Genomic DNA, 15,337 nt, shown 5'->3' with positions numbered 1-15,337 from the left:
TGATGGGGTTGTTTGTTTTTTTCTTGTAAATTTGTTTGAGTTCTTTGTAGGTTCTGGATATTAGCCCTTTGTCTGATGAGTAGATTACAAAAATTTTCTCCCATTCTGTAGGTTGCCTGTTCACTCTGATGGTAGTTTCTTTTGCTGTGCAGAAGCTCTTTAGTTTAATGAGATTCCATTTCTCAATTTTGGCTTTTGTTGCCGTTGCTTTTGGTGTTTTAGACATGAAGTCCTTGCCCATGCCTATGTCCTGAATGGTATAACCTAGGTTTTCTTCTAGGGTTTTTATGGTATTAGGTCTAACATTTAAGTCTCTAATCCATCTTGAATTAATTTTCGTATAAGGAGTAAGGAAAAGATCCAGTTTCAGCTTTCTACTTATGGCTAGCCAATTTTCCCAGCATCATTTATTAAATAGGGAATCCTTTCCCCATTTCTTGTTTTTCTCAGGTTTATCAAAGATCAGATGGCTGTAGATGTGTGGTATTATTTCTGAGGACTCTGTTCTGTTCCATTGGTCTATATCTCTGTTTTGGTACCAGTACCATGCTGTTTTGGTTACTGTAGCCTTGTAGTATAGTTTGAAGTCAGGTAGCGTGATGCCTCCAGCTTTGTTCTTTTGACTTAGGATTGTCTTGGCAATGCGGGCTCTTTTTTGGTTCCATATGAATTTGAAAGCAGTTTTTTCCAATTCTGTGAAGAAACTCGTCGGTAGCTTGATGGGGATGGCATTGAATCTATAAATTACCTTGGGCAGTATGGCCATTTTCACGATATTGATTCTTCCTATCCATGAGCATGGTATGTTCTTCCATTTGTTTGTGTCCTCTTTTATTTCACTGAGCAGTGGTTTGTAGTTCTCCTTGAAGAGGTCCTTTACATCCCTTGTAAGTTGGATTCCTAGATATTTTATTCTCTTTGAAGCAATTGTGAATGGAAGTTCATTCATGATTTGACTCTCTGTTTGTCTGTTACTGGTGTATAAGAATGCTTGTGATTTTTGCACATTAATTTTGTATCCTGAGACTTTGCTGAAGTTTCTTATCAGCTTAAGGAGATTTTTGGCTGAGACAATGGGGTTTTCTAAATATACAATCATGTCATCTGCAAACAGGGACAATTTGACTTCTTCTTTTCCTAACTGAATACCCTTGATTTCTTTCTCTTGCCTGATTGCCCTAGCCAGAACTTCCAACACTATGTTGAATAGGAGTGGTGAGAGAGGGCATCCCTGTCTTGTGCCAGTTTTCAAAGGGAATTTTTCCAGTTTTTGCCCATTCAGTATGATATTGGCTGTGGGTTTGTCATAAATAGCTCTTATTATTTTGAGATACGTTCCATCAATACCGAATTTATTGAGCGTTTTTAGCATGAAGGGCTGTTGAATTTTGTCAAAGGCCTTTTCTGCATCTATTGAGATAATCATGTGGTTTTTGTCTTTGGTTCTGTTTATATGCTGGATTACGTTTATTGATTTGCATATGTTGAACCAGCCTTGCATCCCAGGGATGAAGCCCACTTGATCATGGTGGATAAGCTTTGTGATGTGCTGCTGGATCCGGTTTGCCAGTATTTTATTGAGGATTTTTGCATCGATGTTCATCAGGGCTATTGGTCTAAAATTCTCTTTTTTTGTTGTGTCTCTGCCAGGCTTTGGTATCAGGATGATGTTGGCCTCATAAAATGAGTTAGGGAGGATTCCCTCTTTTTCTATTGATTGGAATAGTTTCAGAAGGAATGGTACTAGCTCCTCCGTGTACCTCTGGTAGAATTCAGCTGTGAATCCATCTGGTCCTGGACTTTTTTTGGTTGGTAGGCTATTAATTATTGCCTCAATTTCAGAGCCTGCTATCGGTCTATTCAGGGATTCAGCTTCTTCCTGGTTTAGTCTTGGGAGAGTGTAAGTGTCCAGGAAATTATCCATTTCTTCTAGATTTTCCAGTTTATTTGCGTAGAGGTGTTTATAGTATTCTCTGATGGTAGTTTGTATTTCTGTGGGGTCGGTGGTGATATCCCCTTTATCACTTTTTATTGCGTCTATTTGATTCTTCTCTCTTTTCTTCTTTATTAGTCTTGCTAGCGGTCTATCAATTTTGTTGAAAAGTACAAAAAAAAACTAGCCGGGCGAGGTGGCGGGCGCCTGTAGTCCCAGCTACTTGGGAGGCTGAGGCAGGAGAATGGCGTGAACCTGGGAGGCGGAGCTTGCAGTGAGCTGAGATCTGGCCACTGCACCCCAGCCTGGGCGACAGAGCAAGACTCCGTCTCAAAAAAAAAAAAAACCAACTTCTGGATTCATTGATTTTTTGGAGAGTTTTTTGTGTCTCTATCTCCTTCAGTTCTGCTCTGATCTTATTTATTTCTTGCCTTCTGCTAGCTTTTGAATGTGTTTGCTTTTGCTTCTCTAGTTCTTTTAATTGTGATGTTAGAGTGTCAATTTTAGATCTTTCCAGCTTTCTTTTGTGGGCATTTAGTGCTATAAATTTCCCTCTACACACTGCTTTAAATGTGTCCCAGAGATTCTGGTATGTTGTATCTTTGTTCTCATTGGTTTCAAAGAACATCTTTATTTCTGCCTTCATTTCGTTATGTACCCAGTAGTCATTCAGGAGCAGGTTGTTCAATTTCCATGCAGTTGAGCGGTTTTGATTGAGTTTCTTAGTCCTGAGTTCTAGTTTGATTGCACTGTGGTCTGAGAGACTGTTTGTTATAATTTCTGTTCTTGTACATTTGCTGAGGAGTGCTTTACTTCCAATTATGTGGTCAATTTTGGAATAAGTGTGATGTGGTGCTGAGAAGAATGTATATTCTGTTGATTTGGGGTGGAGAGTTCTGTAGATGTCTATTAGGTCTGCTTGCTGCAGAGATGAGTTCAATTCCTGGATATCCTTGTCAACTTTCTGTCTTGTTGATCTGTCTAATGTTGACAGTGGGGTGTTGAAGTGTCCCATTATTATTGTATGGGAGTCTAAGTCTCTTTGTAAGTCTCTAAGGGCTTGCTCTATGAATCTGGGTGCTCCTGTATTGGGTGCATATATATTTAGGATAGTTAGCTCTTCTTGTTGAATTGATCCCTTTGCCATTATGTAATGGCCTTCTTTGTCTCTTTTGATCTTTGATGGTTTAAAGTCTGTTTTATCGGAGACTAGTATTGCAACCCCTGCTTTTTTGTTGTTCTCCATTTGCTTGGTAGATCTTCCTCCATCCCTTTATTTTGAGCCTATGTATGTCTCTGCATGTGAGATGGGTCTCCTGTATACAGCAGACTGATGGGTCTTGACTCTTTATCCAGTTTGCCAGTCTGTGTCTTTTAATTGGAGCATTTAGTCCATTTACATTTAAGGTTAAGATTGTTATGTGTGAACTTGATCCTGCCATTATGATATTAACTGGTTATTTTGCTCGTTAGTTGATGCAGTTTCTTCCTAGCCTCGATGGTCTTTACATTTTGGCATGTTTTTGCAATGGCTGGTACCGGTTGTTCCTTTCCATGTTTAGTGCTTCCTTCAGGGTCTCTTATAAGGCAGGCCTAGTGGTGACAAAATCTCTAAGCATTTGCTTATCTGTAAAGGATTTTATTTCTCCTTCACTTATGAAACTTAGTTTGGCTGGATATGAAATTCTGGGTTGAAAATTCTTTTCTTTAAAAATGTTGAATATTGGCCTCTATTCTCTTCTGGCTTGTAGAGTTTCTGCTGAGAGATCTGCTGTTAGTCTGATGGGCTTCCCTTTGTGGGTGACCCTACCTTTCTCTCTGGCTGCCCTTAAGATTTTTTCCTTCATTTCAACTTTGGTGAATCTGGCAATTATGTGTCTTGGAGTTGCTCTTCTCGAGGAGTATCTTTGTGGTGTTCTCTGTATTTCCTGAAGTTGAATGTTGGCCTGCCCTACTAGGTTAGGGAAGTTCTCCTGGATGATATCCTGCAGAGTGTTTTCCAACTTGGTTCCATTTTCCCCCTCACTTTCAGGCACCCCAATCAGACATAGATTTGGTCTTTTTACATAATCCCATAGTTCTTGCAGGCTTTGTTCATTTCTTTTTCTTCTTTTTTCTTTAAACTTCTCTTCTCACTTCATTTCATTCATTTGATCCTCAATTGCTGATACTCTTTCTTCCAGTTGATCGAGTCGGTTACTGAAGTTTGTGCATTTGTCATGTATTTCTCGTGTCATGGTTTTCATCTCTGTAAGTTCGTTTATGGCCTTCTCTGCATTACTTATTCTGGTTATCAATTCTTCCACTCTTTTTTCAAGATTTTTAGTTTCTTTGTGCTGGGTACGTAATTCCTCCTTTAGCTCTGAGAAGTTTGATAGTCTGAAGCCTTCTCTCATCTCGTCAAACTCATTCTCTGTCCAGCTTTGATCTGTTGCTGGCAATGAGCTGCGTTCCTGTCTTCTGTGTCGCTCGCGCTGGGAGCTGGAGACTGGAGCTGTTCCTATTCGGCCATCTTGCTCCGCCTCACCTCAACATAGCTTTTAAAAAACAGTTCCACCATAAAAATCTATATATAAAATCTGGGATTCGCCAAGACCTTCAGGACTTTTCCAGTGACTATTCCCATATTTCAGATAAAACTGGGGGTAAACGCTGCATCTTTTATTTGTCCTTACTACATTTCCCTTGGCTTTGAGAATGTTTGTGTTTTTGCATTATCTCTAAAATGTATGAAGGTAATGTTTATATCTATTTCTATCTTTAGAAATGTTAGAGACCACATGCAATTAGATACAATCTACAAGCCTAATGAGAAAGCGTTGGCTTCATTGGTAAAAGCGTGATCATTATTATGGAGTGGGGCAGGTGTTTGAAAGGATGGATCAGGGTAAGTAAGAGCATCCCAAATCTAAAGAGAAAATGCAGACCGTGCCCCTGAGAACACTATCTGAAAGTCAGTATGGTAAACACTCAAGCCCTCCAAGATGCAGGTACCTGACCTGGGTAACTGCCTTCTGTAGAATATCTTTCTACGACCCAGATTGGTTAAAGTCATTACACGCTACTTATGCAAGAAGGTGAATGTAAACTGAGAACTGGCCAACTGTATCATTTTAATTAGGCTGTCTCCCTGCAAAAAGAAAACTATATGAAGGATCTTTTGTGAAGAATCAAATTTCTATAAACTTGGGTTAATGCATGCCAACCAGAGATTCCTTGCTAAAGGTATCAGAAGTCCTGATATTATACACTGACTAGTCTGCAATTATGAGACTTTTCATCGGAAAAATTAAGTGATAAGCCATGATTTGTTTTTCTGTGAGTCATTATGATGTTTATCCAGTACATCAAAGCTCAGTTTAAATTAAACTGGACCCAAAATCATTTATTTATGTATGTATTTATTTATTTATTTATTTTAGAGACAAGGTCTTTCTCTGTTGCCCAGGCTGGAGTATAGTGATGTCACATAGCTCACTGTAACCTTGAACTCCTGGACCCAAGTGATCCTCCCACCTCAACCTCCCAAGTAGCTAGGACTATAGGTATGTGCCACCACACCTGACTAATTTTTTTATTTTTATTTTTATTTTTTTATTTAATAAAGTTTTATTTTTCCAAAGGTACAGTTGGTTGGACCTATTCATACATCTTCACCAGCAGCTGGAGCATCTCTGCCCTTGGTATTTCTGGTGTAAATTACTTGAGCTCTGTGCTTTGAAACCAGTTTGATAAGTCCTTTACTAAGGAACTCTTGAAGGGCTGCCCTGGCCAGGGAGCCTCGAATCTTCAGTCTCTCAGAGACCACAGCTGGGGTTAAAAGTTTATCGTTGGGAACTTCCTTACAGAGTTTGTCGTAGGTAGCTTTGTCAAACAAGACTAAGTTATTGAGCTTGTCCTGAACTTTGCCTTTGGACCACTTCTTCTTTTTGGCCTTGCCCCCAGATTTGTTCACTGGGTCTTTGTCTTTCTTGGCTGACTTTCCGGCATCCTTCTTCTTGTCGTCCTTGGGCGGCATTGCGAAGCTCGGAGAGCAGCAGCGGACAGCACAGCCTTGCTAAGATGTCGGACAAACCCCGTCTCTACTAAAAATACAAAAAATTAGCCGGGCGAGGTGGCAGGCGCCTGTAGTCCCAACTACTCGGGAGGCTGAGGCAGGAGAATGGCGTGAACCCGGGAGGCGGAGCTTCTGCAGTGAGCTGAGATCCGGCCATTGCACTCCAGCCTGGGCGGCAGAGCGAGACTCCGTCTCAAAAAAAAAAAAAAAAAAAAAAAAAAAAAAAAAGCTATTTTTATTTTTTTTATAGGGACAGAGTCTCACTATGTTGCCCAGGCTGGTCTCAAACTCCTGGCCTCAAGCAGTCCTTCCACCTCAGCCTCCCAAAGTGCTGGGATTATAGGCATGAGCCACCACGCTGGGCCTGGACCCAACTGGGCCTTCATCCAGTGAGACAAGCAAATTTCCATGTCATTGATGACTGCCTCTTTCTTCCTGTGTCTTTTCAGTAAGACTTTCTCACTTCAGCGAGCACACTCACACTCCATGGAAACCTACTCATAATGCTAAACCTCCTTTTAACCATTTTTAACCATTTCATTCTTTGACCAAAGCTACGCCAAATCGACTGATGTTTCTGTCCTTTCCACCCTGCAGTCCTTTCTCTCTGCAGTGCTAGTGAGAGAGGAGGCACAGCCTCATGTGGGTCCACAGGGAGGCTAGTGTAAGTAGAGACTCTGGACTGAGTTGCAGAGCTGCCAACCTTGAAACAGAAATAGGATATTGGCTCCCCCAAGGAAATGCAGGCTGTGCAACTTCTTTATTTGGGTTGGCAACAATAGGCATGCACTTTACTTCTGCTGAGGCCTGATCACTTGCTGAATATTTATTTGTCCCAAAGATTATTTAGCTATCCTCAGGAATCCGGGCTCTCTGGCCAAGTTTTCTCCTTTGGCATGGGTTCCCAGTGGGGAATGTGACTGATCCTTTCTCCCTTCAAAAGGGGCCAGAATGACCATCGAGCTGGAAGTGGAAGTGTTACAGGAGAAGAGCAAAATGGGACACAAGAGCACCCATGACTTGCGAAGACAGTGGCAGAGCTGAGTAGAACTTGGATCTCCAAATCCAATGTTCTTTCCAGGAGGCCAGAATCTCTCAAACTTTCAGGAGCATATCATTATACGAGGAACTTATCTAATAAAATGCAGATTTTTAGTTTTCCTCATTAGAAATTCTGACGCAGAATCTGCCTGTTTAATGTGTATCTTCCTGTGGCCATGAACTGAGATACCATCTCTATGCATGAGATCACTCCAGCCCATCAACATTTACTTTCTGCTTATACTCACCCAGGGAGGGGAATGTTGCCAGACAGTTAAATATGAAAACCATCATATCTTCTTGCTCATTTTTTGAAAATTATAGCACAGGCCAGGTACAGTTACTTGTGCCTATAATCCTAACATTTTGGGAGGCTGAGGTGGGAAGACTGCTTGAGGCTAGGAGTTCAAGACCAGCTTGGGCAACACAGTGAAACTGTATCTCTATAAAAATTAAAAATATATATATAGCACAAAGAACATTATAAAAACATTAAAATAAGCTTGCAGAAAGAAAAAAAATCCACCCATGGCCCAGAGCTCCATCAAACAATCTATCTACTTTCCCTTCCATGTTTGGAGAGGTTATCCTTGTATTTAGATAACTATCAACCTAATAATTATTTTATCTTATTTTTACTTCTTTTGGCCAAGTGTCCTTTTTATTATTTGACTTGCTAAGAAACAGGGCCCTTGAATGCTATTAAAGAAGAAAAACAGTGCTTAACTTTATCAATCATTTGCTACATTACTGGGTACTGTGCTCAGGGTTTTATGTACATTCACTCATTTAATCACATCAGCCTTATGAAGAAGGTCCTAGTATCCCCACTTTCCAGATTAGGAAACTGAGGCTTCAAAAGTATTAATAGTTTATACCAAATTATAAATCTTCTGACTCCAAAACATATGCTCTTCTTTTCCAAACTGCCTTCTAGACAGCAGACAAAAGACAGAAGATGCCTGGCCCGCAGCTCTTCATCCCCACAAAGAAGGGAGACCTACACAGGAAACAACTAAAGGCCAAAAATAACAACTGTACTTAAGCACTAAAATGTGCCCTGAAGATACATAGTGCTGCAGGGAGTGAGAGCGGGGCAATACCTATGTGAGCAGGAAACCTTAAATACAAGGGAGAAAAATGGGCCACGATCCTAATGGCAGAGGCTGCTATTATAGGTTTGGGGACAGCAGAATGACTCGGTGAAGTGAAAAGTCACAGAGAGCCCCAATCCGCCACGAAGCCATTCATTTTAGCTGACTGTCCAAACAGACCCTTGGCCAGAGCCACTAAATATTTCAGATTTGACTCTTTCTCTCCAGAGCTGATAAGCAGCACAGACAGGATCCCAGATGGTAGGAAAAAGGGGTGACAAGCTAGAGAATCAAGCTCTGAGTAAGAATGCAGGTGCCACCAGGGGCGAAATGTTTTTCCAGAAATGAATCCTCCATTGTTGCTAGAGAGTTTGAGTTCTAAAAGCTTTGCTTATGATTTCCCTAGAGTTTCTTGAGGGTCTCCAGTGTCCAAGTATCTGTGATACTTTCTGTCTTCACCATGCATTTGGCATTTAGCGTTAGCTAATGCCATCGTTTCATGTGCTGCCCATCACCGTCATTCCATGACGTTTACTGCCTGTGCACGGCACTGTGCCGGGCACAGAAGACATTTGTAAGTCTCTGCCACTGGGTGTATACGGCCTTTCTGGGTAGACAGGGCACATCTTAATGCCTATTAACAGCCCTTAACAGTTCACTGTGATCTCAGTAGACTTTATCATAAGGTGAAGCAGGATATAGGGCAACCATTGAGAGGGCAAATCAAAATTGGGCCAGACAGGCAGAGGATGGAGAGGCCCTGAGGCGGTGGTGGGGTTTTCAACCATGTCTTTCTTGGGGGCCTGCCTGAGGCATCACATGTGCTAGTGGGTTCTCTAGGAAGCAGAGGCTGCGCCAAGATTAGCTTGAAGGGCATTTGTTACTCCAGGGGGTGCTTCTGGGGTTAAGACTTGAGAAAGGGGGAAGAGGGAAGCAGGGTTGAAGCGTGGCTGGGCTGCAGGCACAGTGTTAGCCTCCTCTGATGCGTGGAGACTTCTGTGGCTGAAATGGTCCTTCAGAGTTGCCCCAAGTTGGAGGCCCTTTGTACTTTCCTGTCCTTGGCTGTGGGCTGCCCTGGGCAGGAGGTATGAACCCTGGCCAGGTGACTCTGTTCAGCCAAGCCAGTCCTTGGAGGGGGCTGCCACTGAGTCTGCTGGCAGCCTCCCAGCAGCTGGGGCAAGGAGGCCTTCATTCCTCAAGGGGGCTTTGGCCTCATGTACTGCCCTCAGAGAGGCACTCAATAAACATTGACACATTGGCTGAGAACACGTCTCTCCCTCATGGCACATGGTCCCTGATTTGTGACTTGGACGCAGGCAGAATAGGTTTGGAACCGCAGCATTTGTTTAAAGAAGAATAATGGACCAGGCTGCGAAAGACCATTTTGTGAATGATTGTATAACAGCCATCACAAACTGCTGAATGTATGGGTTTCAGACTTTAGCATAAGAGCATCATCGGTAATGAGAGTGAAAGCCAGTGCTCCCAAGCCAATTAATGATGGTCGGGGAGAAATTAGTGACCTGTACAGTCAGATAAATAGTCTCATTTCACATACTGTTCCCAAAAGATTTTTATTTTTCAGGAACAGAGCCCTTGAAGTAAGATAACTATCTCCTGTGTACACATATGGACGCAACTGTTAGTTAATTCAGAAGACAGCTAAGGAAACAAAATAATTTATAGTGTGCGTCCCTTCCAGGAGCTGAAGTAGCTCTTTGGGTATCATTTATCAGGCTGTAAGAGAGCTGTAGGAGTTCAGAAGGGAGTATTTAATCTATCTGTTTTGGCAGAGATGGGGGAAACGCCATGGAGTGAGGCAAATTCCCCGAAGTCTCAGGCAGGGAGTGGTTAATTCAGAACTAGAACCTGGTCCCAGTCAGGTCTCAGCACTTGATGCATCAAGCTCCTGCAAGCCAGGGGGGCTGGTCTCAAAAGAATTATAAACATCGCGCAGCAGCATAGATTTTTCTACAAATTCATTTAGACTCATCCCAAATCGACTTGTCCCCACTTTCCTGTCTGTGTAAATGGAACCTTCAATACCCAGTCAAGCAAAATAATTATCTTCTTTAGCCCTTCCTGTCCTCAGTCTTCACAGTGAATCTGTCAGCACATCCCATTAGCTCCACTTCCAGAATGCATCTCACATCCCTCTGAACCCCCAGCCCTGACACTGAAGTCTAAGCCACCATCGTCACCTGCCTGGACCACCTCAGGTGGCCTCCTTACTGTCTCCCTGTTCCCATTATTGTGGGGAACTGCAGTACATTCTTTGCATTTCGGGAATCAACCAGAGGGAACTTGTAAACATGCAAATCAGACCATGTCATTTCCCTGCTTGGAACACTTCGCTGTTTCCCAGTGCACTTGGGATAAAGTCAAAACCACTTACCGTTTTAACATACAAGGTCCTGCTCTGCCACCTCTTCAACCTCATCCCCAACCCCACCCTTCTGGCTTCAGCCCCACTATTCTCTTTCCTGAATACAACAAGTGTGTTCTGCCCAAGGGCCTTTGCACTCGCTGTGTGCACTGCCTGGATTGCTCTTCCTCAAGCGGCTACATAGATGGCCCCTTCTTACCTTTCAGATCTCAGGCAACATGATTTCTTTTCAGAGACACCTGGCCAAAATAATCTTTTTTCCTGACATATGCAATCACATCACCTGTCCCTATTTATTCCTGCTGACTTTATTTTATCTCTGTTTACTTATCTTGGTATTTGTCTTTTCCCACTCAGTGTAAATTCCACCAGAGCAAGGACCTGTTTACTAGTTTATGGCTAACACAATGCTGGGACAGAGTAGGATGTAATCAGCATTTGGCAAAAGTATGAATGGATATATGAGTGTATGGGCTTTGTATGGCCTGTTGCACAAATGGAAGCAGAATGCAAGAGTACCAGCCAAATTATGATTTCCCAATTACATTCCTAGATATTTGTACAGTAAGTTATAATTTGCAAATATTTTATTTTAGGTTCCAGAAGAGTAAAGGAAATCAACATGTGAGCAGTGTAGTACTGTATATGGCAATGCTGTGGACCTATTTCATGATGTCACAGTCTTCCCGTTCACCTAAGATTGTTAATAGTCTATAACTTACAAAATAGTATATACTGCAGGGTCCTATTTGACTTTTTAAAATGTTATTATAAGCAGAAAATGCTAAAAGGATGCTACCAAAGTGTTAGCCAGACTTATCCTGGATGTTAGGGTTAGTCTTTCTGTTTTGTTTTTCTTTTCTTTATTATCTGATGTTTATATGATGAATTTACAATTTTTTTAAAGTATAACTTTGTTTTTTAATAACACCAATGGTGAATCCTTTCGTGGTGGTGATGGTGTCATTGGTGAACATATTGTTTTAAGATAGATCTCTTCTAAGGTACACAGGTGCTCTTCCTGGAGAGCCCTGCCTGGTATGCCTGCCTGGTGCAGCTGCCTGGGAAGCTTTGGCTGCCTGTGATCTAGAGAACTTGCTGTGTTCAGAAAGTGACACCTGAGAGCACCCAGCAGCAAGCTTAAAGAGTGTTGAGTCAGCTCTAAGCTTTGTCAAAACACAGGGCCCAACCAAGACAGCCTATCTTGTCCCTCAGCCTGTGGCACTGAATTCCACTCTAATTCACTCTCTGGGGTACCTGGAAGATGAGGACTATCTGGAAATGAAAGACGTCCTTGCTGACTGGCACTTGCCCCAGGACACCGGTGTGGAGAGGCTGAGGCCCAGGACCTGAAAACTCAGCCAGCTTTGTGCTTTCCTGAGCTTTTTCAGGGCACAGGGGGAGGCATGGGAGAAAGAACAAGTCAAGGAAGAACCAAGCTGGTCCTGGAAAATGCAGGGTCTGCATCAGGGATGGATGGCCTCCGTCACCCCAGGAGACCGAGCCTTGGTGACCAGAATCTTGGGATGCTAAGAGACAGAGAAAGTGCTGGCCATGAAATATGGCAAGATTTTTTTCCTTCCTCACTTTATTCTTGCATTTTATTTTTCTCCTTTCCTGGGTCCTCAGCATCATTCTCTGAGAGCCCTTTTCTAGCTTCCTCCCTCCAAAGACCACAGGAGTCACAAACCCCCATTCCATGAGCAAATGTGTATTGGGCTCTTAGCACATACAAGGGCTGTGACACAGACAGCAGAGGAGGCCAAGGAGTAGAAGACAGCCCCTTCCTTCATGGAGCTTCCAGTTCAATTAGAGAGGGAAGACATGCATAAAGTCTGAATACCAGAGTAGACTTGGGGTAGCACATGACCATATCAAAGCCAGGCTGGATCCAGGATTGCTGAGGTCTGAAGCTTATACAGCATTGGGAGATCCTCATAGAAAGAAGAGATAGAAAATAGCTAGAGCCCCTCCCAGGTCTCTGGAAGGGGCTCTTACTAGTGAGGAACTGTTGGCTTAAGCTTTGTTAGTTTCTTGGTGTATTAGGGTTCTCCAGAGAAATAAAACCAACAGGTATATACACACACACACACACACACACACACACACACACACACACACACATATAATGACATTTATTTTAAGGACTCAGCTAATGTGATTATGGAGACTGACAAGTCCAAAATCAGCAGGGTGGTCTGGCAGTCTGGAAACCCAGGATAAGCTGAGGTTGCGTTGAAGCCTGAAGGCCATCCACTGGCAGAATTCCTTCTCACTCAGGGGAAGTCCTTCATTTGTTCTATTAAGGCCTTCAACTGACTGGAAGAAGGCCACCTATGCATATTATGAAGGGTCATCTGCTTTACTCAGAGTCCACTAATTTAAATGTAAATCTCATCCAAAAACGTCCTCACAGAAACATCCAGAATAATGTTTGACCAAATATCTGGGCATCATGGTCAACCAAGTTGACATAAAATTAACCTTCACACCTGGCAAATCCACCTCTGAACGTGAGGTCTGCAGAAGGAAGAAGTGCTGTGGACCAGACGGTCAGAGGACGTTTCCTGGGAGAGGTGTGATTGAACCAGCCTTGGGGATGGCTTGGGTGTCATGGCGTCTGTGGTCCTTGCACATTGAGCCTCAGCGTGGACGGGGAGTCTGTCCCACGGCCTTGCTGGAGGCGGGAAGGATTCTGGGATGGCTGAAGGAGTTGGTAACCTTTGGCCCAAGGGGTCATCAAGGTATCACACGTGACCCACTTGCTCCCACACTGTCCCCCTCTGGGAACCTGTTTTTCCTTTTTCTCGTCCCCCCTTCCCTCCCATTCCTCATCACCCTTTCTTCTGTCTCCTCCCTGAGGTTAAACCTGGAATGAGACCAGGCCCTTCAGGCTCCCAGGAAGTCACAAGGGGTCTCCAGCAGATGTGCTTCATCCAGATACTCAGCATGAACACAGCTCGCCCCACACCCAGATCCTCAAGATGTTCATGGGGTTCTGTAGTGTGTTCCCCAACCCTGTGCCCGAGTGACTCTTTGCATTTGCACGTGGTGTCATTTATTATGCAGGTGTACTTTGTCAAGGGAAACCAGCCTCCTGGCTATCTCCTGTCCCTTGTTAATCTGCAAGACAGATGGGTGCTGCCATTAGGCCTTGTCACTGTGAAGGGAAGGGAGAGCATCACCATTCCAGCCCAGCATTTTTGTCCTCCCTACCACCCCACCCCCCACCCACTCATCTTGGCCACGTGGCCTCCATTCCAGCTCCTGCTGTGTTTCCTCAACTGGCTCCTGCCCAGACCTCCCGTGGACCACCTGGTCAAAGGAGGCTTCCTGGGAGAGGCAGACTTGGACCAGCACTAGGGGTTGGCTTGGGCATCATGGCATCTGCTGTCCTTGCACATCGAGCCTCATGGTGGACCAGGGAGTCTGTCCTATGGCCTCATTGGAGATGGGAAGGATTCTGAAGGAAGGATTCCGAAGGAAGGATTCCCCTCAAAAGCAAGAAACTGACACAATCATCTGAAGAGGGTACAATGGATAGCAATGGTTCCTTGAGGCCACAGACACTCCCATCTGGAACTTTCCTTCCTGATCCCAACCACCAGCTTCAGGGGTGGCCTGAGCTCTGGAGGAAGGAGAGGCTGCAGCTGGGTTTCCCACTCCAGGCCAAACCCAGCCTTGAGATCCTTCTGACTTGAAAGCAGAGCTGAACACCCTGCCACTGTGTTGTCTTCAAACCAAAGTTGTCGCTTATAAGGACCCCTTGCCTGCATTTAGCTCTTACAACATTGAACACACTTCCTCACAGTAACCTAGCAAGGAGGGCAGAGCCTATGTTATGATCCCATTTGAGAGAGCAGAGGTGAGGCCCAGCACTTGAGACAGATCCCTTGACCGGTACTGCCTGCCCGGGAGATGACACAGAATGCAGGGTCTCCCATGCCTGTGAGTTTGGATGGTGTTGATTAGGCCACATCGGAGACCTGGCCACATAGGGGCCTCTCTGAATTTCCTCATGGGGTTTGTGAGGCAAGTCTGGCGACAGCAGCATTCTCCCTAATGTCTTAGATTCTCATGTGAGTCCACAGGGCTCAATCAAGCATTGGACAGACTGGGAGAGGTGACTCAAGGTGTTCTTTCAAAACAGAGGAAACATTTTGTCATCAGGGAATAAGCTCCCACCAGGCCACCCCACCCAGGTCCCTGTGGTGACTCCTGACGCTGGCTCCGAGGTAGGGTTCCCGGGCAGTGGGGGCTGGGGAGGAGGGAGGCTTGCTTCCCATCGTAGCCCTGCCCAGATGCTGAGTTGCAGTTAGTTCAGCTAATTGGCAAGAAAAGGAGAAGCAAAAATAGTGAAAATCTGCGAATTAATAAAACAGCCTTGAAGCAACCGCCAAAATGTGTACAAATCATGAAGTAATTAGAAGTGTGAAGAATTCTATCGGGTTGGCTGTTTCCAAATCCAACATCTGATCGCTTTGGGAGGCCAAGGGCTGGCAGGCCACAGGGAGTAGAAATTCTTTCCATTGCCATCTAATCTCGCTTCCCTGGGGTCTGGGTTCCCTTGAAATCCTTGCAGGGTCCTGGAAGTTTCCATGGGACTTGCAAGAATCAAATATTGGCCTTTTGGGGACCCGTTAAGCACACGTGACACCTTAACCAAGTAGCATGTAATATTTTAGAATAATGCTGTTAAGATTTTGCAAAGTGATTTTTGGATCCATGTTCTTATTTAATCTCTCACTATCACCAAATATTTTTATGTCAGTGTTTTGCAGAGGAGAGAAACACGGCCCAGAGAGTGAAGTGGTGTCAACTCAATT

General features: G+C 44.0%; 1 protein-coding gene and 1 pseudogene across 8 annotated transcripts in view; one reads left to right on the top strand and one right to left on the bottom strand.

Moving 5' to 3' along the window:
- The window catches only part of LOC105489409 (mitogen-activated protein kinase 4), a 179,016-nt gene that overhangs the window by 60,122 nt on the left and 103,557 nt on the right, over window positions 1-15,337 (top strand). The gene's annotated exons all lie outside the window — the stretch shown is intronic.
- LOC105489411 (small ribosomal subunit protein eS25 pseudogene) lies at window positions 5,563-5,951 on the bottom strand (annotated as a pseudogene).

This window comes from Macaca nemestrina, chromosome 19, assembly GCF_043159975.1.
Source record: "Macaca nemestrina isolate mMacNem1 chromosome 19, mMacNem.hap1, whole genome shotgun sequence".
NCBI classification, from domain to species: Eukaryota; Metazoa; Chordata; class Mammalia; order Primates; family Cercopithecidae; genus Macaca; species Macaca nemestrina.
This window is presented reverse-complemented; position numbering and strand designations above follow the sequence as displayed.